This window comes from Falco peregrinus, chromosome 6 (genome assembly GCF_023634155.1).
Source record: "Falco peregrinus isolate bFalPer1 chromosome 6, bFalPer1.pri, whole genome shotgun sequence".
Taxonomy (NCBI): domain Eukaryota; kingdom Metazoa; phylum Chordata; class Aves; order Falconiformes; family Falconidae; genus Falco; species Falco peregrinus.
Window position 1 is genome coordinate 77,859,161 of NC_073726.1, and position 23,694 is coordinate 77,882,854.

The window sequence follows — 23,694 nt, forward strand, 5'->3', positions numbered from 1 at the left end:
AAAATTATTGCACCCAAGACTATTCTGGTCTGCAATAGCAGGGTGGTACCTGGAGCAATCATGTAGTAGTTGTCACTTACTAGAGGCCAGATATTCCTATGGCTGGGACACCAGAAAGAAAACAGTTGAGAATGAATAAAGCACTTTTCAGATGGTAACAAACCTAGGGAGTCTGACACTGGGATTTCTCCTAGCTTGCTGACATCCTTTTCTTTGTACACTTTCAGCATGCCTCTCCAGGAATGTTGGATGTTCTTACCTTATTTTCTATTGTTCCACAGTTAAGGACAGGTACAGAACAAGTTGTCTGAAGATGACTGGATGCTGATGTCTAAAAGCATGAGATAACATTGGTTTTTTTTTCCTCTGGAGTTTTACTGGTTGTATAGACAAACCACCAGATGACAAATCCAGGTTTTGGTCTTCCAGACTTGGGATTAATGTACCATTTGAGTCACTTCTCAATCTGATTTGAATTTGTTCTGCAAAACTGTAGGTAAAAATGTGAGAACACTCTTAGTGTCAAAACATTATTCATTTATTGAACCTTGACAATTTTTTCTTAATTTGGCTTAATCTGTAAATCATTTATAGTTTCTCCAAACTGTTTCTTACTAACAACAGATAGTGTTCAAAAAAACCCTATGTAGTACCATCTTAGATCAAACACAAACCAGTGCAAAGTCACTGAATTACAGAATAACATTGCTTTGACTTGTTACTGTGAGGACTCAGTTCCACAGTGGTCCTGTGCAGAGCCACAGGAGTTACGTGAGAAGATCCTGGTGCTCAGTGTCTTTGATTGCTGCCTCAGCAGTACTCCGAGTTGCAAGTAAAGTCTTAGTCTACCACTGTACAATACATGCACAAGTGGTACTTATGCTTCTAGATCCAATGTACAATCTCATATTTACCGAGACTTCCCAGTGCTCCCTTGAGAGTCTCACTGGTGCAGACCTGCTGAGGCCTCACACACGTTTCCATGTAATGAACGCTGCAGGAACATTCATCCTGACCTGTGTTCAGGCTGGCTGGGGTCTTTCAAACAGCCATGAGTTTAGGGAGACTTAATTTCCCTCCCTATTGTCTTATACTACCCAATCTAGCATTCATGTAGAGTAACAAGGAATTTTCCATTGCTTTTTTGGGGGGAATTGGACCAAAGCATGAAGGATGCATGTAGCTAATTGTCTGGGCTTTTCAAGAAAGAACCTATAGTTAATGCAATAATTGAGCTAGCAATGGGACAAAATTTAGATTTACCAGCCCTGACAAGTTGTTTGCAACTTTAATTTGCTCAATCTGTTATTTCTTCTTCAGTAGCTAAACATCTCCATGTAGAAGTAGTCAGAAAACCCAAGCATGTTCCAGGCACTGAATAATTCTAAATATTTTATGTTTCTGTTGTAGGTTTGGTTGTAGCTAAAGAATGTGGAATAGGTAGGTGCAGCTCCACAAGGAAGATATTTAATTTTTCCTCCTGTAATGATTTTCCTACCTTTCTGTGAACTCTAACATTACAGTAAGAGGCCAGCAGAGCAGTGGAAAGGACCAAAGTGCATTAACAACGTGAAGTGTAGGTATGGATGCAAAAATGAAGCAAAACTACTGCATTCTTAATCCATTCATCTTACCTTTCTCACATCACTGGCTTTTATGGCAAGTCTATCAGTTAGACTATCAGGCATTAACAGCTCTAATTTGGCATCCACTAGAATATTTCAGGACAAGCCAGCAAATACCTACTGGGGAACTGCAACTGCCAGTCCTGCCTAGCTTTGTCGGATGACCATGGCCATGTCAGATCACCATAAGCCATTATATTTTTTACGCTGTTTTGCAGCTGTTGGGCCTTTCTAATTTGCACTGTTTTCTTTGTCCTCAGAAACCTGATTGTGCTTAAACACAGAAATTTTATTTGCCATACAGCTCTGATGGATGTGTGTATGGTAACGGCAGGGAGTGCAATTGGTGTAAATTGACATATAACCTTTGACTTTAGTGGAGTTTGTATCTGGGCCAACTTTTGTCATCGTAACACAGTTTTGTAAATTAGCTCATTTGCTTATTGACAGGTGGTTGTGCCTGATTTCATGGGCAATCAATAGGAATACTGCCACTGAGTTCCACAGGTATTATTTTCAGCCTATGCACAGAAATGAAAATCCAGAAAATTCATAAGACAACCATACTTACCTGCTTTTCGCCCTGCTAGAGAAGACAATGTCTTGGGATGTCCAGGCTGAGAAGACATGTGTGGGTCCTGCATGGCACGGGTAGCTGGCTTGGTAGAAGTTGCAGAACTAAGTTGCACTGGGAGTGCTTGATGGCATTGTTACAAGCTCCGAGCTGAACTTCAAAAAATCCTGACACTTCAGCCCTCCACCAGTGCTGACATCCACTGTGTTCCAAAGATTTTCAAACTAATGCAGAAGCAAAAGATTACTTCCATAAATGCTACTTTTACAACAAGAGAATCCTCTTATGTAGTAAGGATATGACAAAACATATAAAAAAGAAAGGGAGAGGATGCCTTGGAATAGAAGGAATCCTAGGGCCCATCTTATTAAAAAAAATATCACAGCTTCTCTGCAGAAGCCTGCACAAGGCTGGGAAAACAATGAAAAAAGTATTTCTGCAGGACATTTTTTAATTGAATTGGGCCCTTTGTGTGCTGTTTAAACTACTAAACCCTGTGATTAGACACAGTGATTGAGCTGCAGTATAGAAGAATAACGCTTTAACATGAGATGTAAATCAAATACATGGCGCACCTGTATCCTGGCTAAGTACCACTGAGGCAAATTTCTCATGCTATCAGGTGCACCTAAGTTATACCACCATCTCAGGAGGCCATTAAGGTTCCTCAGTTATTGTATTTGCATCAACAAATTATTTCACCCTGAGGGCAAAAATGAATCAGCACGAAAGAACACAGCAGGAAATCTTTACAGCCTTTAGAATCACATATAGTTACGACGTATGGCCAAGAACCATACCTCTACAGTACAGCCAACCTACAGAACACCTGGGGGCAGCTGCTGATACATTTGCTTCTGCTGCCTGTGGAGGTCCATGTGGCTGCTTGGCCTGACACAGGGCAGGTATCCCACCCTCTGGGCTATGTATGGAATCGTAAATCTGAGGCTGGGCTGATTTTCCGCTGAACAGCATTTTATTCAGTAAGTAGCTGCACTGAATTAGTGGGACTACTTATGATATAAACTACTAATCAAAGCAAGGATTACCAGTCTGCCCTTAAATGAGCTGCACTCATTTTGTGAGTGTTTCAAGAGTCATCAGTATGCCTTTTTAGGGTCTTCATTATTGATTTTTAATATAAATCTAATTGGGAACCTCAGATTGCTTTTGATTTGATCTTTTTCAGCAGAGACTTAAACCCTAAAGGAAACTAGTCACCTCTTTGATGCATGTGCCAAGTTGCAGTCAAACTTCAAAGGGCAAAGGATACATTTTGAATTTGCTTTCAACTTTCCCCCATTGGCCTGGCTGCTACCACATTATGAATTATAAACAATTCTATTTTGCGCTTGTGATTATACTTCACACTTCATACGAGGATCTCAAAGTGTATTACAAACTTCAATTAAATAGAACAATACCCTGATGAGCTGGGTTAGCTATAGTTAGAAACTATTTCAACACCCAACAAAGTTAGTCATTTGAGGGACTGTAGAGAGTTCAAGCAAGTCAAGGGAGTTCAAGCAGAGAAGAGAAAAGTGGCTGTGATAAAAAGGAGGATGTCAGTTGGCAAGATATTAATCAACACCTTGCTTGCAGCATGTTTACCATCCTTAGCCTTTTATGAAAAGGTCACAGCACCAGAAATTCTGAAGACCAAGCAGCCAAACTTCAAGAAGAAATTCTCCATCCACTACTTGACACAGACTCCAGCTGAGCCTTGCTAATAGCAAACAGTAAGTGGCCATCTCCAGAAGAGGATAAAAGAAGATGTTTTCTGTGAAGTTGTCCAGACTATGACTATTAGTAACACTTCTGTAACAACTCTGAGCAGCGACAACAGCCAGAACAGCAGGGGTTTGGATTAGCAGTGGCAAACCCTGTACCCAGATTGGAAGGCTCTCCTGGGGCATCTTCATATAGATACACGTAGGCATATCTTTGAGAGGCCTGTCAAAATCAGAATATCTCTGGAAATACAGGGCTGGAGTCTCACTCACATAGAGGCTGATGCTTATATAAATGAGGCTCCTCAGGCCTGCTTCTCGTTGCTATTACTGATGACAGTTTCTATCAAGATTTTTTTCTTCACTTGTCTGAGGTTCTTTTAAGAATAAAATAGCTCCTCTGTCCCTTTGCTGCTTCTTGAGTGTAAAGTAGACGGGATCTAGTTTGGAGGACTTTTCAGCTGCCTGCCTTACTGCTTCCAAAAATGAAAAAAACAGGAGAATTTTCTTAGTTCAGGAAGTTGTGCGTTCTCCTGCCTCGGCCAGGGCTCAGCCACGAGCTCACCTCAGCGCTTCTGCTCAGTGGTTCACAGGGATGAGGGAAGGCTATCACCACATTTTCACTTTTTCTTTCACCTGATATCGAAGCTCCAGCTTCAGATCCAGCACTTGCACTTGGTACCTCACCAGAATCGTGGCTTTCAGGAATAGAGCACACAGGCCATTTTGTTTTTTTCTGATGTTTCCAAGGGGAAAGTGGAAAATATTTGTTTTCAGTAGTTTCATCTGCAACCTTACACATGTGTAGCAGCGCCTGATAACATGGCAGGCTGTGACATCTCTTTGCTGTAATTACAAGCAGGCCCTGCTCCTGTCTGCAATTTATTATCAAAAATGCTGGGCCAAGAACTCAGAGGGTATATCTGCAATGGGGACAACACTGAAACTCTTTTCTGTAGTGCAGACACACGTACAAGTTTGGAGGCTTTGTGTCTTGTCTTATGGCATTGATGTGATCCTGAGCATGAAGGTTAGAGTGCTATTAAGTAAAATCTGAAATCTTTCAGTCAAGGTTCCCTCTGTTTTAGTATTCGCCTAGTCTTTGGACTAAGAAAAATCACATTGAACCAGCATTAGAAAAGATAAAAAAATGGCTCTTCTCATTTTAAGTTCAGCAGAAGCAGAATCTTACAAAAGACTGACCTCTCAGGTACCCCTGAGGTTACCACTGGGCTAATCAGATGGTTTGTACTGCCAGATTCATGCCGTGACTTCAGTCACTCAAGCTAAATTCAAGGTTACATAAACTCTGCTAATGCTAATCTGATGGAATCTTTAACGCAGAAAAGTAGCTGAGAGGTGGTCGGGAAATGTCAAATGCTTGCCCCTTTCTTTGTCCAAGGAGGGCAGGACAAAATAGCTACTGAGAAAAAGGAATTTGCATTAGGTCCCCATGGAAATACTTTTTATTCCATGCTGAGAAGGCTCTCCCCCCTGCTCCCCCCCCCCCCCCCCCCCCAACTGGAATTGGATTAATTTAAAATTGATAAAAGAAACTTTTAAAATAGCAAATATACAGATAAAGAGCTAGCGAAAGAGAACTACTGTGCTTTAAATTCACACCTTCGCTATTAGCAATAGCATCTCTGACTTTGCTTTAGAAAGCCTGCGATTATTATAGTTCATAACCATACTCAGAGATAAGGAAAAAAAAATCTCCCACAAATGTAGGAACAAATGTTCATGGAATGATAGTCTTAAAACATTTTCAGTTCATCCAAATTTTTAAACCACTTGTCTATACACAGCAGTATGCAAACACATGTCTCTAGCCATAGCCAATATACCCAGTCGTACACTTATATTAAGACAAAATAATACAGCTTTCTTTTCTTCAGTCAGCCACTGAAAATGTCAGTTACATATATCCCAGAAATCTTTTTTTGATACTGTATTATCTTTTGAAAAGTAAATATCTTTAAACTCTCGTGCAATTGTGTTAAAGCCAGCAGTCACTACTTGTATCTGTGAGAAGACGTGTCTCTCTTGACAGCTCCCAAGCAGATTTAGGTGGAATGACTTTTTGCCCTTCCTCAGTCTAGACAAAAAACATACACAGAGAATCAGTAATGGATCCACTGAATAAATTATGAATCATGGTGTGGCATTCAGCCAGTCGGAGAGGGAAACGTCCGTGGAGAAGGCGGCCTTCAAGATCCTGCAGGCAGTAAAAGCCGCTTCTAGGAATTCTGGCTTGTGCCACAAAAGAGAAAAGGGGCTATGCAAGTAGTTAAGGGAAAAAATAGACTATAAATGTGATCCAACTGGTGACAGGCCAACAAAAGCACAGGGTTCCAAGACTGACCTAAACTTGTATAAAGGTCTAAAAAATTGGGTGATCTTACAAAGAAGGCTATTCTGTTAATGCAGAAAAAAGGGAAGTGAGCGCTAACTAGCCCAAATATCCCAAACGTATTCTTCTCATCTGAATAGTCTTTAGCAAGCAGTGGAAATCTCTTTGATTGAAAAGGCATTTCAGTCCTGAGATGAAAGAGAGGGCAATTATGTCCCTTTCCTTTCTAAGTTCCAGGTACATTTACAGCAGTACTTTTTAATTTGGTCATCCACATTGGGAACACTGCAGCTAAACAATGCAGCTGAAGGCTGCAAAGGTACAGAATGTGTCACAGGAAAGCAGAGAAGGCGTTAGGTACAAGAGTGTTAACGCTAGCACAGGATGTGCACAACCCCCTTTTTCAGTGTGTTGCTTTCAAATCTAACACCAGTGTATGGCTTTCAAAATCTACCACTGGAGCTTGTTACTAACTAAACTCCCACTATGCATTCTGCAGGGTGGAAACCCACACTTTGGGTAAATACAGTAGAAGGTCATATGGCAAGCAGAAATAAAAAGGACAAAATACAGTTGGTTGGAATAAACTGCAAGTGAAGTACTGCAGGGCTTTGGTATGGACATACCCGAGAATGCCAAGTCTAACTGTGCATTCAAAAGGCCACATTTCATAAAGTTAAATATCAATGAAATCTATTCAACATTTACATGCTACCTCCAGAACTGGCAGTAAACTTCAGTTTTTAAAATGAAACCAAGTTTTACTTATAAAACTAGTCTCAGGAATGGCACAATGTGGAATAACAATAAAAAGCTGTATCAGAATATTGAAGAAGAAAGTACTTATCTTCAGGAATGGAAACTGACTTTCCGCCCACTGAACTGTCTAAACTAAATATGTTAAATATCTTGAATGCAAAGTTTTCACAAACACAAGTGGCAGCTAGTTTTACTATAGCTGTGGCAAGAAGTCCTGGTAGAAACAAAACAAAAAGAAGTCTGGTTTTGGTTCAAAGACATTTCTTTACAACATGTTAAATGTTACTATCATATTTTATACCCCCATGTTTAAGCATATAAGCTTTGCCACCTTCTTGCTCCATGCAATATGAAATACCAAAAAAGAAACAGATGGCTTTTGGTCCTGTGCTCCTGTTTCCTTGTCACATCTCAAATGATCATTATAACTGGATGGAAAAGAAAATATGTTTCTTACAGAACTGCAAGAAACATGCCTCCTAATCAGAAAAGACTCTACTATCTTCAGATGCAAGTAACGCTTTTCAGTATTAACTATGCTTTACATAAAACATGCGTGCAGGACAGGCATTACGGCTGTATTATTCTTAAGAGATAAAATAGAAGAAGCGGAATCATGCACGCAGATGCAGAAGCCAGTCTGTGCCATAGTCAGGAAATGAAGATTGCTGGGCACAGACCAGCACAGGGTGCACCTTCTGCCTGCCTGACATTACTGGATCTAAAAAGCACCTTACTGCTGCTTTTAATTTTTCTAATAATTAAAGACTTAGGGAAAGTGTTACTGCCCTGCAACTTTTAAGAGAAACCTATTTTGTAAGTGCAAGCTTTCCCAATTTATTTAATTTCAAGAGCTTTTTATTTCCTAAGACCTAATGCACTTTGATCTTAAAATGGTTAGAAAGCCAATAAAAAAACATCTCAGTTGTTCTTCTTGCAAACCACAGACTGAAAACTAGAAAGCCTTTTATGTTCAGTTATTGCATTACACTTGTCTGCCACATGCAGTTAGTACATTCAGTGTGTATCTATGACTCTATCATCCACAGCTAAAATAACCACCTTTAGCTGAAATAATGCAGCTGAAACCTAAAATCTCAGACTCTGGACTGGGCACCTGGACATTTAAGTGCCATTTCTGCATTTCAAACTAACCTTATACACAGTTTCTTAGCTTCGCTGTGTCTGACTTTAACCACTAGTGAAAGTGAGCAACAGGAATGAAGCTGCCTCAGAGCTATCATAAAGTCATAGAACCATCTAGGTTGGAGAAGACCTTTAAGATCAAGTCCAACCATTAACCCAGGGCTGCCAAGTCCACCACTAAACCATGTCCTTAAGCACTGCATCTACGAGATTTTTGCCCTAGCAATGCTTGCAGATCATTTATAGAGGAGTTTCCATTGGATGGCAGAGGGGTTACTTCTCTTTTAGTGATGTCCTGATATTTGCTGCCACGTGCTCCACTCATCCCATTAAGCTTCACTTGATTGATTGATTGAAGTGATATACATCATTTCAGAAGTCAGGGGACAACAGACCTCTGCAGCTTCTCAGACTGCCACGTGGCCTCTGAGCAGTACCTGCCCCACGCCCCAGCCAAATGCCAGCTGCCACTGTAGGCTGTGAAGTCCAGCTTACCCAATGCTCCTGCTCAGCTCTTCAGAGGCTTTCTTGCCCTTCCTAGCGGAATTTGAGAGAGCCTTGGGAGAACTGTGTAAATCCACTTTCACCGAGAGAGGGGGGCATTACTTTATTACTTTTCTTATGGGCCACCCTATATATCTCACTTGCTGTTCAAAGCAGGGCTGTATTTTTCTTCTTTAGAAAGTTCCTTGCACAGCATCGTGTCCTTTTCTATAAATGGCATAACTATGCTGATTAGTAATAAAAGAAGGCTCCGCCACCCACACCTGCTCAGTGAAGCTCCATTCCTGCAGCTCCTTCCTGTTTCTGGAAGATTTTTCTATTAAGAGGAATTCTTAATTAGAAAGTAAATCGGTACAGCAACATAAATCACAATTTCCCTGCTTCTGTTCCCTGCCCTGTCACAAATCTGACCTCCCTCCCTTTCTGGGGAGGCTCAGAAAGCAAAGGTCTTGGGAAACAGCTTACCCAAGAAGGCCCTTGTATCTTCCCCTGAAAAAGGATGCTTTTTCCTCTTTGTACGCGAGAATGACCTTTGCCAGAAGCAATCATCCTTTTGACAGTTTACACAGTTTTAGAGGTTTCTGTGCTTAGCCCATGGGCCCTCCTTTATCCTACCAACACGTATCTTCAAGTTGTTTTCCATAAATGCTCTTCCCTAAAGACGTGTGGAAGCAGCAGTATTAGTTGCCTGAGAGTGGATTGGGGTGGAAACGCATTTTCTTCTTATGTTCAGATAACCAGTAATTCACCAGCCAGCCTGTTCTAGCTCTCGGAGTCTCAGCACTATAGAGAAGCTTGTATTTTATCCCCAGATTACAAGCAGAGTTGTAGCCTCATCTGGCAGTGATCAGTCTAGCTCCATTAACCTGAGTGCTGATTTACGCCTGCTGAGGATTTGATAGCTGGTGTGCAACAGGAGCTTGCAGTAATAAACCCAATTCTAAATAAAATACGAAAATTCCATTGAGGGTCATTCTATAATGTACCATTTTCCTTTTGACCAACTGTTTGCCACAGACAGATTAAAGTTTTGAGGTCACATTTGCAGGAAAAAATACTCTTGGTAGCGTTTAGAATATGTAATGGTACGCAATGGTTTGACAAAATGACTTGATACAATGAGTCAAAGGTAGCACGTGGCAGTTTCTAACTTGTCTAGAAAAAAGCTAAATTTCTCTAAATGTAATTAAAATAACGATGGTATTAAATAACTATGAAATATGAAGCCTAGGTAGAACTGGGTAAAGAAGCAGGAGGCACAGTGAGGCTTCCCTGCCCCTGTCTCCCCAGCAGTGTCCCCCCATCAGCGCTACACCTGATGGTCTAATACTATGTTCCCTACTTTCCATTATCCCTACTTTCTCCTCTTCCTCTGCTCTTAGTAAATATAGAGTGAAAAGCTTCCACCCCAAGGAACAATTTGCCATTTAAAAATTCTATTAGGCCCTTTTCTTCATTGCTCAGAACAGAGAAGGAAAGGGAGGTATAGCTTTGGCAGGCTTGCCAATGGGGAAAGATCCCAAAATGGATATCCCAGCACGAGGAGGGACAGCACGTTGTAGTATTGGGGAGGGCACTGCACAGGAGAGCAGGGGCAAGGAAGGGGAATTTTCAAACCAGTTTTGCTACGGATAAAGAGAAACATGGACTTAGGTCATGGTGTAAGGAAAGCTTTAACATTTCTCAGCCTGAAGCAGATGTAATAATGGAAAGTAGATGCAAACATGCAGGTACCCCAGGACAGGTATTTCCAGGGAACACAGCTGTTCTGCATGAGGACAGACAAAGTTTGTGGTGCTGCTGATTGAGGGTAGGGACATGATCAGCAGGCCTGCTTACCTCTGCTGCTGGTGCAATGGGTCATGACTGATGACAGTCAGTTGTCTGATCAGATCAGTGGCCCAGAACAAGAGGGCCCAGAGGTTCAACAGATGAGGACAGCAAGAAGTGAATAAGCTTGTAAATCTCGCACCCTCAAGACAGAGAAAAGCACCACCTCTCTAGAGCAGGTCCTTAAATATTCCTGCTGCAGTTTCACAGGTGGATCATGGCAGCAAAATGAACTTCATTTCCCCACACCTGAACACAGTGCACAAGGGCTGGGTTAGTATACACTGCCGAGTTTAGGTAGCAAGGTTGTGTAAAGACTGAGGACATCACTTCCCTGTTGCATAGGGGGTTTTGGAGCTCAAAAAACATGGTTACAACAGATACACTGTAGAACTGCACTCTGAACATTTCAGCACTTGCAGGCTAATCAGTGTTCAGGGACACACAGCACAGCCACTCTCCATTTGTGGAGCTGGTAATCTGTGTCAGTGCTGTCCCCTCTGTTGATTAAAGAATAGTTTCCAAGATCATAAGGAAGCTGTTCTGTATGTATTTTACAGGAAGGGGTTGTAGCAGCCACTGCTGAGAGCAATGTGATGTGAGAGTGAGTGGCTTTGTAGACTCTCACCAGCAACATGCCCAGCAAAGGTGGAGACAGTGATGATGTACCCATGTTTTCACTAGTTAATAGAAAAAAACTAATCCTGGACCTCAGTCCTTGGGCCTGGAGGTACAGTTCTCACAGTGCCAGGCTTCAAGAAGAGGTGTGAACTGGCTACGCTGGGGGGAATCCTCTCATGGGTACTGGTCCAAGGAGAAGCAGGATGCTCTCTCTGGCACGAAGCGCATCAAGGATGAACAAACAAGCCTGCATTTTTGCAGGCAGGTTGATCAGATGGAACTGGCTGCAAACAAAATGCACTCAGCTGGTGAAGAAGGCATGAGACAGACTGCAGAGAAACTCAGAACAGGAAGCTAAACACAAACAAAAATGGAGAATTTAGTGTGGAAGCAGAAAGTTCAGGACAAAGCTAAATCAAATGCCTGATTTGATATTGAAATATTGTGCAATTTTTTCTGCAAAGAAGTCCTGGAATTCAATCTGATTTCCAAATTTCATCATTTTAGATGGAATCACATTTGTTTTTTAAAAAAGCTTTTCTGAACATGTTTCTACTCATTCCAGTAATTCCCTTTGTCAGCTGAAAGACAGACATGTTGGCAAACCCCTAGTTAGTTCAGTTCCCACCCTTGAACGGGCACAAGCAGTAATCTGTCACTTCTCTCTGCCATCTCCTCAACCTGACCTGTCCACTTCCTCCTCACTGCTGAGCTTGACACACAAAGGTTTACTAAGCTTGCAGCAAATCACTCAGTGGTCTCAGCTCCAGGAAGGCTAAACAACAAATTGTTCAGCCCTGATCATAATCCCTCCTTTTCCCATATATTCCCCTCTATAGGCAGCTCTGCTGATCCTTTATGAACATCTTGCTGTTCTAGACCTGACCAGCACCCCCTGAACTGTCCCTTCTAACACATCCTTCACTTTCCCCTCCCCCACATCTGAAATAGCTCACAGTGGGGAAGGGCAGGAGAGTACCTTTTCTTTTGGGGCAGTCTGATTCCCAACTGCTTTTTTCATTAGGCCAGACTGCATTAGCCACTTTTTTAAATGCAGAAGAGATCCACTCAGGCCTTATTAATCACAAGGCTGGCAGGCCAGCTGAGAAAAGTTCACGATGCATATTCCTAGCATCTGGACTTTTACAAATATCCTCAGAGAGTCCACTGGTGGTTACCAGGATCCCATCTAAGGCAATGTCCTCTCTGTTTCCTTCCTCAACTCTTCTGCAGTTGGTTAGCAACCCCCAAGCTAAGTGCCATAACCATGGCTCTTTCTTAGCTGGATACTAAGCTGCAATCATATTGCTTAAAATACTTCGCATTTCTTTAATTCTATTTTTGTATAGTATAGTCCTACAGAGCTGTATTTCAGTGGGCATCCTACTCACGTACAGATGTTATAGTATGTATTCTAGAGAGTTAATCAAAATGTAAAGCTCATCAACATATGTCAAAACCATCAAAAGATCCACATGCCACATAAAACATTTAGAAATAATTTCCATAAGATTTTTTTCATCTCCCCTCATTCAGCTGTTTTCTAGGAAAAAATACAACTTAAACCTGTATGACTTTTGGGGTTGTGAATGTTTGCCTTTGTGGTTGTGGGTTTTATTTATGAGGTGCCATTTGAGACAAAAGTCATCCCAGGCTCATACTTTACTAGTTCAGTAAATTTTCCGTACTTTAATGATCAAGCTGCATACTTTACTTGTTACTTTTTAATATACTTCTGTGATCAAATTGTATAGCATAATGATCAGTTTTCCTGACATGCCTGAATGAGTTGCATAACTCATTAATTTAGATACATACTTTACAGGCCAAAATTGTAGCGTGTTTGGATGAAGTGAATAATTTAACAACCAGCCTTCTCTCAGAACCTGCACAGGAGCCCAGCAACATGTGCAAACCCAGGGTGGGATGAAATTGCAAAGGCATGGGAAATTTTGGGTTGAACCCAAAATGAAAACATGAGATTTGAGAGCATCTGGAAGCTGAACCAGCACTGTGAACCTGGTTCATATTTGTTTTGTCTTTTAAAAAAACATTCCCTTGTGGATTAATTTGGGATTGTAATGATGGATTTATCCCTTCTACCCCTAATACAGCACAGAAAACTGTTCAAGGTGAATGCTCAATATTGAAAAAAGCAATACAGGCTCCGGTCCTGTCATGGACTGAGTACCTCCTGAAAGATGTGTAGGTACCTTTTTTTTTTTTTTCCTAAATTGAGGCAGAAAGTATTCGGGGTCTTGGAGCACTAACTGATAAAGAGACTTTGTGTTAAAACATACAGGCTTGCAGAGTTTGATCCCAGGAATTGTACAGCTTGACAAGTTGTTAAGGAGGTTTAGCACCTACTCAGAGGATGAGAAGACACCACAGCAAACCCTTCTCTAACAAAAGCATCTACCTATTCTAAAGTTCACATGAAAGCTTGCTGGCCAGTCAATATGACAGCACACAAATATATTCTTAAAATAAGTATACAGATATGTTATATTTCATGAAATTGGTCTTTGTGTTGGTATGACTCAGCTGAAACTTAGTGAATTTATATCAGCATAAAAGCAGAAGAGAGAGAAATGCAGCATTTTCTAATCTATACAAAGTATTCCACTGTTTTACATTGGAGATTGTGTAATCTATTATATCTCTTAAGACTGCATTTTAATTTTAATAAACTGAAAGTATAAATATTTAAAATTCCCCAACTATTTTTTAAATAACTATAATGTAGTCCTGCCACTAAGGACAAAGTAACAGTTGCACTGCTATAAATATTAATGCTAAATTTACAGAGAATAAAATACATTTAAGCAACCTTATAAAATTTTGAATAAAGGTACACTTATAATACACACTTTGGTAAAGCTATGCTTATTGGTAACTGACAGGCATCGATGAAGTCTCTAACCAGTTACAAAAGCCTGTAACACATCACAAACATTTGGAGCTCTTTATGAGTCCTCCTTCATTTGAAACCTGTGGTCCCTCCTCCTCCTCCTCCTCTCACTAATTACTCAAGCCCTGCAATTATTTGAAACCTGACAGACTTTGACTCAGGACACGAAGAGGCTGACACAGAGCTCACTGGTTTTCCAGCTTCTACTTTACAACACAAGATTTAATCACTGTATAGCTCTATACGGATTTGTTTAGCACAACATTCTATTATCGCCATGGCAATAAAGTGGAAGGCTTTTTATATGGTTTTCCATTGGATGATGATTACTATTTTTCTCATTTTATTTGTGCTTCGAGCATATACTTTTGAAAATGAAACATAGTTACTTCTTAGAACATAAGATGGACGTTAATACTTTTTTTTTTTTTTTAGAACTGCTTTTTATCCAGCTAGTAGCCAGCTTTCACATCCTTAGCCAAGTTCAGAAATGAGCTGTAAGGTAACGTCATTTGGACTCTTGCACCCTCAGATCCTCTTATACTCAATTCCCACTGGGTAAGGCAGACTGAGAGGGGAGAAGCCAGAGGAAAGTGAAGGACCATGAAATTAAAATAGGACAGAGACTTCTTTTATTTACACCTTTTGATAATGTTCCTGTTATTTACGAACATGGTAAGGATTACTGCACTGATAAAAGGATGTGATTATGGAAAGATCTGTTCTTTCAGTCTGCACCAAATGAACAACTCTATATGAGGCACTGTGGACACAAAAATCTGCCACAGAGAAGCAGCAACTCTAGTTTAATTTGAGTTGTTGCAACATGCATACTCAGAGCATCATAAGACTCTGTCCATGACTACAATCAAGATTTTTTCTGTACTTGAACTAATCTTTGCATTTGACCTTCCTGCTACATCTATACTGCTATTACTGTTTGGTACCAAGAACCTGGTGGGCTTCCCACTCCACTCATTTTTCTGTCCAGCCCCTGCTAGTCCATCTAGATAGGTCAGGGATCCTTAGGCATATTTGGATATCCCATGTCCTACATCACTTAGTTGGCTGCATCCATGTTATGCTTTCAGCTTGCTGCATGAACAGACCTAGATCTATGTGAGTGTAAGACTTAACTTCTTAGAGCTTTTAAGGGGATAAGGGCTTGACGGAGTTCAACAGAAATGAACAGAAACATGTGAATTCTGCATGCTTAGTTAGTCAGCCAGTCACTTCTAACACATCAGATCGTATCTTTTAAAGAAATATATTATAACATGGTAGCTCTTCTTATCTCTGTGAGGTGGTTTATACTTTTCAGGAAAACTTTCCAGTCTACTGTGAAATCCTTACAAAGGTTAAGGTTCTTGAGAAGGTACCTGAACGGCCTGTCTGATAATTTAAACCAGAAATGGTCAAGTACTTGCCAAAATTCCAGGTCTTTAATTACTCCAGTGCTGCCTATCAAATAGAGAAAATGTCTGAGAAGCAAGAATTCAAGTTATTTAAGCAAACACAGACATTCCAAAAGAGAAGGTTTTTTTAGCAACCATTTAGCAGTTAAATGGAAATACCTGAGACCTATATGCCTTTTACTTGCAGGTATTTTATACATGGTGAAACAAAACACGTTTCTCAGAACCTTACTTAGTCTGAAGCTTCCCTTTCTTTTAAAAATTATATGCAATTGTTGAAATAAGCCAAAAATAGCCTGTATTTCTGTGCCACTTGTAAATATAAATATGCAAATAAACAGCCACCCCCTGTAAAAGCAAAAAGGCATTATATCAAGTATCCAAACTTTTCAGAAAAGGTAGTGGTTAAGACAAGAGAGGAAACAAAAATATTTGAGAGCTGCCTTAAATAATGTAAATTAAAATATTTGTAATTAAATTCACCTAAGCATATTTAATTTCCCTTTCGGTCCGTGTTCCCCCCCCCCCCCCCCCCCCCCCCAGATGATTGCCCCTGGAAGGTCAATTTTGTTTTCTACTCTGTAAAGGACTCAATAGTCCTTCATCCTGTAGAATCACAGAATAGTTTGGGTTGGAAGGGACATTAAAGGTCACCTCGTTCTAACCCCCCTGCCATAGGCAGGGACACCTTTCACTAGATCAGGTTGCTCAAAGCTCCATCCTCATTAGCTTCTGCTCATCATGAAGGCTTACTTGCTCTCTTCTTGTCCTCCCTTGCACAAAATGCCCAGCCTTTTCTTTGTGGGAGTTTTTCAAAGGTTTCCCAGGGAAAACAGATTAGGTTTAGCACAGTTGCAGCAGCCGGCGTGCAAGAGAGTAGTTCAAGTGGCAGAGATACCAAGGTCCAGAAAAGCTGTGTGCCATATCCACTCTCATTCTGCCCGGCTGCTACTAACTTACTGTGCCCTCTTGTTTTATTCCCTCTTTATTTATGATGGTGAACATATAAATCACGGATTCCATAAATGTAAATGAATATACACCTTTCAAAACGTCAGTTTAAAGCCCTATTAGTCTGCTAACACTACAGTATATTGGTGTAGTACAGCAATTTTTGTTTTACCATTAGAACTGTCCTAAATAATGGGCTTTAAAATGTGTATTTAATGTACAGGAACTATGTCTACTGTCAAAACAAATGCTACCATATCCAAATGACATTGGAAAGGAATCCTTTGAACACTAAAAAGGGTTCTGTAGCTTCTTAATATGAAAGTCTGATCTTTGCTTATATAATGAAAGTTCTATGGGAAAAACAAAGCGTTGAATATATAGCATGCATTGTACTGACTATGGTGAAAATGCATGGGAAATGATTATACTGACAGAGAAGATGCACCTGAACTCAAACTATTTGTTATGAAACTTCAAAGTCTGTATGCAGTTGTAGAAATGCTGTTGATGGGATCTGATGGGTTGTGGGGTTTGGTTTTTTATTCCCAACTAGCTGGACTCTAGGAACTGTGCTTTCAGATCTGCCTCCTAAAAAAATATTTCGTTATAAGCTTACATTGTTAGAGTCCCCTATCACGTAGGTGGCAGCAACTATTATTCAAAAAATGGCTCAGAAGGAAGTTGAGAACTTCCTTATTTTCACACGTAAGGGAAATGAGGAAAAAGTTCTGCTTTTCCATAGTGTGGTGGACAAAGTCTGTCTCTCCATGGAGAAAATCCCTTGGTCCCTGAAGCTATATTAACCACCAAATCCTAAAAGACTAAATGGACAATTCATTCATGTTAGAAGTCATTTTCAAATCCTACCCTCACCAGACAAAATTGTGACCTTCTCAATTCCCAATACACCCAGGGATGAGAGGACAGATATTGTCTTCTATTAATATTTAACAACACTAACCTGTACTATTTAATTTTTCTATTTCTTATTTCAATAATTCAGAGCACAGGAAAGGTTTTCCCCCCCACTTACTATTAAAAATGTAAAGTGATTATATAGATATTTCAGTATCCTGTTCAATAGTTAGTCTACCTGTCAGAAATTGGCAATGTGGCCCCAATAAGTTCACAAACATCACAGGATTCTCCAAATAGTGTGAAAGGATTTCTGTCAAGAAACAGCATCTCCCACGGTGCTACTTTTTTTGGGGTGCTTGTAGTAGTGACATCACTAGTGATGTCTTTGTTGGAAGCCCATGTTGTTTTTAACTGCAGGACAGAGTCCACAGATTGAGATTTCAGACACTCAGCAGTGGATTACAGGGAATTTCTGCCCCCATTGCCTTCCCAGCTACTGTTCCTTTCCTCTCCCTCGTGCAGTCAACAGCTCTCCCAAGGCCACGCACACGTGATCCAGCTTTTTTCAGGCTGAGGTTCCCTGACCTAGGTCACTGGCCAGGAAGACCAGTGCTGGTTTTGACATAAGGTAGGCAGGAGGACCATGCTGCTGGGGATAGAGGGGTAGCGAGACCATCTTTGCCGGCATAAGCCTGCCTCTGAAGTCATGAGCTTAAACTGGACCTGAAACTGCAGATGCAGATGAAATGGCTCTACAGTTCTTTGCGACAGCAATGCTTCCTTCAAGGTCTTTTTGATTATTCTTTCCCATGCTTGAAAACAATCTCACTGTGACATCAAGAATTATTTACTCTAGAGGCTGCTGCATTTCAGCAGACTCCGACACAACAGTCTAAGACTACTTAATATACAGCAGTTTTCCATTCAGGGCTTTCAAAATTCTAGAGAGTAGTGGTTATTTTTATTGTTCTCATTTTACAGGTGGAAAACCAGCAAACTTGCTGCTTGACTGCCAATGCACCTTATCTATCTGTGTCAGAATCAGAAGTGGCCAAGCGCATAAATGCGGATAATTGCAAAGCCCCAGCTGACAGGTGCTAACTTCTGCAGCCACTATGATGTGAGCACATCTGATCATATGTCTTCATCCTCAGTTGCTACATGATCCTTTCATCTGATAAAACCATAATGCCTGCCTGCAGTAGCACATTATATCTACTTATTATAAGTCTCAGCTTAGGAAACTCAGCTATTTGAAAGATGTGGTATTTACATGCTTGGAACACAATTGAGACAACTGGAGGAAGAAAAGGAGTTTGAGGAAGAAAGGAAGATCCTGATAATTCGCTGTTTACTTTTTCCTTTCCAATCCTTACCTTCACAAAGCCTCTAGGCTTGATTTGATATGCTTGTTTTGTGGGAATACCAGAATACAATCAATCAAGACATCTGCAGTTGTCAGAAGATGCTATTTCTACATAGGCCAAGGTTGTTGGTAGCAGCCAATTAATAGCAGAAAAGTTTTGAAGACTTTGGGTTAGTCCCCAGCCAGGCAGAAAAATTAAATAAGAGACATTAAATAAGATGCAGTGACCACATGAAAATTTCCTTGTACAAGAAATCCTAAGATGATGCAACTATTTCTTTTGTCTTAACTAGGGTCTGTTCTAAGCAGAGTACCGCAAAGTCAAGCTTGCAGGTGGTGCAGCCTGCTTTTGTCTCTGTTGGTATTTAGATGCTCCGCCATCATCAGTTGCTCTCAGGAAATCAAAATAAGAGCTTGCTGTCATGAATGCTGATTCCTAAGCTAAGGGAAAAAACCCAAAACCCACAGACTGAGATATCAATGATTTTAAATAATTATCTCACTGTTGTCTGTACTGATTAATTACTATGATGTATTATTTGTACTGGCCAGTGTATAAATCCTGTTAGTTCCAGCCCAAGCTATTTCTCAGGTCTAAGCCACCAAACCTGTCACTTAAATGCAACCAGATGCAACTCTCAGATGCAGATCCAGGCCAATCTCCAGGTGCTCAAGAGGAGACATGCTTTGGCCTGGGCCCAAGTGCATAACCTTCCACTGCATCAGCATTAACTTTGTGCTTTTTAAAAACAGCACTATATTTTGATCACATTCTACATCCCCAATGCAGCTGGAGGACATGTAGGCTCCCAACCTTGTCTTTGAATCTCCTTTTCGTGTCACTGTGTAAACAGTCTAATAGACTCTGTTGAAGAGTTCATTGTGCTAAGTGCTGGTAGTTTGACTGTTTTACAAAAATACCTTTGACTCACAGCTACTGAAGCACTGCTTTAGCCTCCCGATATGTTGTGATCATTACAATTCTGAGAGAAAGAAGAAGAATCACATACGGCCTGGTAAGCTGGGACATCTGGTACAGCTCCATGATATGTTTCATGGACGCACCAGCACAGGTCTATAATCACTCACAATTTCTCTACCACGTGGGAGGAAACCAAACCAGGCTCCATACGGTGCTTCTCCTTATGTTAGTGACAGGAGGGCTCACCTTCCATCTCAACCTGCACTTCACTTTGCACAGCTTGTCAGGCCACTAGAGAACTATTTTACACATTCTTGGCAGGACTCAGCCCCAGCGTCTCAGGCACTGGCCCTCCCTCCTTCGGTGCACCCGCTGCGCTGTGCGGAGGACTGGTACCTTCGGCCCAGCAGCTGCTACCGTTGACTCATGGCATGGTATATCCATGAGGGCTCCTCTCCTGATCGCTCGTGGTCAGGCTGTACCTGGGAGCCCAGCCCACGGCTTGGCAGGCGGCACTCACAACATGCTGGACTTCTGTCTGTCATCTGAAACATCTGCTGGATCCCAGACACCAGGGAATTTCATGTTGTGTCACATCGGAAATGCAGTGGGTTACAGAGCTGGCTACAGATAGCTCCAGGTAACAGCAGCGAAATATCAGCATAGGGAAAGATAAGCTCTTGCATAGGATTTGAGATAATTCTTTTTGGTAAAAATTTAGTTCATTACCAAATTAAATTAATCCTTATTCAAAGATGCTTTACCACAAAAAGACTGGAATTAAGGCAAGCTTCACATATACAGAAAATATGTGAATATCAAAGTCATTTAGCATGAAAAATTAAGGCAAGATGAAAAGCACCAATCATTACATGAAAAACTACTTTCCTCCAATGTCCTGTGATCCGTGACCACTTAAGGAAAAGACACCTTGTATATTTTAAACAAGGACTTCAAACCTGTCTAATGAGCCCGTTCATTGTGCGAGTTCATCACCACAAGGGATACTATAGCAAGGGCTTGCTCTGCTCTCGCTTACCCAGTAGAAAGCCAGCACAGTCAGTTTGTGGTATTTCCTACCATTGAAAGACAGAGAGTCTCCAGACTACAATAATACATTAGGTGTTTTTGATACAGATCCATTGGCTCCCATGGAATTATTCCAGACTGATCTTAGAGTTACCATCTATGCAGAAATTTTTATGAGCCTTTAATAATTTTATAGCCAAGTGTCAGAACTGTGGTTTCTTTACACACATGTATTAACTAGACAATTCCTATGCTGCAGGGCAAAGACTGGACTTTTTTTTATCTGGCATTCAGCTTTTTTGTTAGAGTTATGGTCAAGGCAAATCCTAGAGAGCCAAGACTTGACAGAGGAGATGGCCCCACTACACAACGCTGATTTTCTTGTTTAAAACTGAATTATTGTAACGCACTTTTATCATCTGTTTCCACAGTGAATCACTGGGGACCAATGCCTCAGCTACCAATCACCAGCATATCCAGTTACAAGAATGTCTAATTAATGGGGAGAGCCAGTAAAACAAAGAGGAAGCTTTATAAAACAGGCTGGAAAAGAAATTAACTATAGACCCCATATCTGCTAGTAAGAAAAAAAATATTCAAGAGCCCTGATTTTGCATCTTGCAGCTGCACAGCACTCCCACATACTACCCGTGTCAAGCTGGCTCCAATATTGGAGACAGTGTGTGGAAAAGGAAATAATCAACACCATTTCAGCAGAGAAATAAATTGCCAAGTGGGCATTAAAATTTTAGTAATAAAACTAAATACATATGCTAATCTACTCTGTATTATTTAGAAAAGACTATTTTGGATCAAGAAAGGAATAATCTGCACAAAATTACAATGAATGGAGGTGTTTATCATCAAGAGGTCTTTGAGAAAGAAACAAGCAGCAGATTCCTATTAAGGTTTCAATTCATAAAAAGTTGATCACCCAATTAAAGGTGAACTGTGAAAAGACTTTGTTAATTTTATTTCAAAAACGAGTCTGGTCTGGCAGGCTTTGGAGAACAAAACCCAGTGCTGCCAGGCATATGACCCTTGGGGGACTGTTTGGTGCAGAGAACTGCAGTACCTCATGTTAGAGTAGGTCCTTTGTGTTCTTCAGTCTCTACAAAAGAGATTTTTCTTCTTACGCATATTAACTCAGAGAATTAAAAGCATAGTTTTTCATGGCAGCAGCACTGGATCATTTGAAAATTATTGCTATTTTGTAACCTGGTTTAATTCTGTTTCTATTTTCAACAGGAACTGTTTCACACACTTCCTCTATTAAATTGAAATTAAATAAACAAAACAAACTAGCAAACAAATACACATAATCACAGCACACTTTTTTTATGTAAGAAGCCATTTCACTCATTACCTGCTGCCATAGTTTAACCCCAGCCAGCAACTAAGTACCATGCAGCCTGTCACTCACTCCCCACTCCGCACCAGTGGGATAGGGAGGAAAATCAGGAAAAAAGGTAAAACCCATAGGCTGAGACAAGAACAACTTAATCACCGAAATAAAATAATAATAGTAATGAAAAGGTAGAAAAAGAGAGAGAGAGAAATAAAACCCAGGAAAGGCAAGGGATGCACAATACAATTGCTCACCACCTGCTGACCGATGCCCAGCTAGTCCCCAAGCAGTGATCCACCCCCCTGCCAGCTCCCCCTACCCAGTTTATATACCAAGCATGACACCCTATGGTGTGGAATATCTCTTTGGCTAGTTCAGGTCAGCTCCTGGCCATGCTCCCTCCCAGCTCCTTGTGCACCTCCTCATTGGCACAGCATGGGAAACTGAAAAGTCCTTGACTTGGAGTAAGCACTACTTAGCAACAACTAAAACATCGGTGTGTTATCAACATTATATTCATGGTAGATTCAAAACCACAGCACTGTATCAGCTACTAGGAAGAAAATTAACTCTATCCCAGCTGAAACCAGGACACCTGCAGAATCAATACATTACCAAAAAGATTTTTCACACATATGCAATTTTAAGCATGTGGATACCTCTGTTAAAACTAACAGAGCTTCTTATATGCTTACTTAACACTAAGTGGAAGCTTATAGGCTTTGCTGGGTGTGACCAAAGAGGTCCTTAGGAGATAATCATACAAACCTGATTAGAAGACTGCTGAACTGATTGTGATCAAGGTAATAGTTGAATTCTTGTAGTATCCTGTGCAGGTCACATACTGTTACACAGCCATCTCTATTTTTATCCACTTTATGAAAGGCCTTATTGAAAACTTGGAAGTAATCCCTAAATTTATCCCTGAAAGAGAGCAGGTGTTGATTTTAGCTCCTTTGTTAAATCAGATAAAAAGGATAGAAACAAATATAGAAAATAGGGGTGGAGGGGCAGAGAAAGATTTTGAACTTATTTGTGTGTGGTAAGTTCATACGATTTATTGAAAGACTGCCAAATTGTTCACAAATTAACTTCAAACCCAGCACCCTCCCCCACACACCCCTCCACCCCCATTTAACCTGCACATGGAATTGCATGGCTCAAGCCTCTTGTAAAGAAATGCTGCTTGGGCGATTAGCTGGCCACTCTGTCTGTTCACAACCACAGAGCCAAAACATAGTTCTCTCTTCTAAAAGCTGTCCTGATCAGAGTTACAAAATGTTTAATACAGCCATTAAAACGGTAAAGGCAGCACACCTCCTGCAGATTGAGCCTCCTGAAACTTTGACATAAGAACAACTATTTCACCAAAAAGGGTTAGACTGACCAAAACCTGGAGTAGCACTGTGCCCGATCCATGCCCAAGGGCAGAAGTGCAGGGCTTCTGCCAATTCATCTGGGCTTTGGATCAGCACCTTAAAACGTCCCTGAGATATTTATCATTTCTAACACCTAACTGAATTCAGGCCTCAAAATCTTGTCTTTTCCTCCCACTTTATTTTGTCACTTATATTTCACTGCCATGAGGGAAGTCCTGATCAAACTTTGGAAACCCCTGCCATATGCCTTTCTGCCTCTTGATTCAACGAAAGCCTCTCCACATTTTGGCTCAAGAGGACGAGGCAGGCACAAACATCTCTCATTACCACGTCTTCAACTAGAAAACTGGCTTAAGACTAATGTAAGTTA

At 40.8% G+C, this 23,694-nt stretch overlaps 1 long non-coding RNA gene across 3 annotated transcripts in view; it reads right to left on the minus strand.

Moving 5' to 3' along the window:
- Positions 1-266: 266 nt before the first annotated feature.
- LOC114012716 (uncharacterized) overlaps positions 267-23,694 on the minus strand; it is a 79,011-nt gene continuing 55,583 nt past the window's right edge. For 2 of the 3 annotated variants that reach the window (XR_003555370.2, XR_008747969.1), the window contains exons 8-10: positions 22,714-22,869; positions 2,197-2,423; positions 267-490 (exon numbers count right to left, since the gene is read on the minus strand). This is a non-coding gene — a long non-coding RNA (uncharacterized LOC114012716). Of the gene's footprint in view, positions 491-2,196; positions 2,424-5,521; positions 6,028-22,713; positions 22,870-23,694 lie in introns of those variants that run through there. The other variant, XR_008747970.1, reaches the window with a different exon arrangement.